Genomic DNA, 462 nt, shown 5'->3' with positions numbered 1-462 from the left:
GAGTTTAGGTTCATCATTGTGAAGCGCTCCTGTTCAAGAAAGAGAGGGCAGCGTTTGTTTTCTTTATTTTATAAAAGCACAACGTTTTGTTGATATTGTGAGTACACACGAATAAAACTAGCCCCTTTACAGTTTAGAATGATGTATTGCTCTTACCTTTATGAGCAAAAATGACTGCATATTAAGTTGTTTCCACTGTTAGAAAAAAATGCAAGCAATCGTGCTGGCACCTCCATGTGCTGCCGAGCGTGCTTTAGCTTCAACTCTCCGCACAAACGATTGGATATGCGTCTAACAGCGCACATTTCTATAGGTTAAACACTTAAACTAACATTGTGATATGCTTGAACTGTTTTATATATATAGAGATTTTATTTTAGGCAAGTTGTGATGATTTGAGAAGGATAAATTGATCAAACATATAGGCTATGATCAATTCACTGTCTGCCGCTGGCCGTTACT

General features: G+C 37.4%; 1 protein-coding gene across 2 annotated transcripts in view; it reads left to right on the top strand.

Moving 5' to 3' along the window:
* LOC107664697 (elongation of very long chain fatty acids protein 5-like) overlaps positions 1-462 on the top strand; it is a 17,422-nt gene that overhangs the window by 8,442 nt on the left and 8,518 nt on the right. The window lies entirely within an intron of this gene.

The sequence above is a fragment of the Sinocyclocheilus anshuiensis genome, unplaced genomic scaffold, assembly GCF_001515605.1.
Source record: "Sinocyclocheilus anshuiensis isolate Anshui unplaced genomic scaffold, SAMN03320099.WGS_v1.1 scaffold455, whole genome shotgun sequence".
NCBI lineage: Eukaryota > Metazoa > Chordata > Actinopteri > Cypriniformes > Cyprinidae > Sinocyclocheilus > Sinocyclocheilus anshuiensis.
The sequence above is the reverse complement of the archived record's forward strand: the minus strand, read 5'-3'. Positions and strand labels throughout refer to the sequence as shown.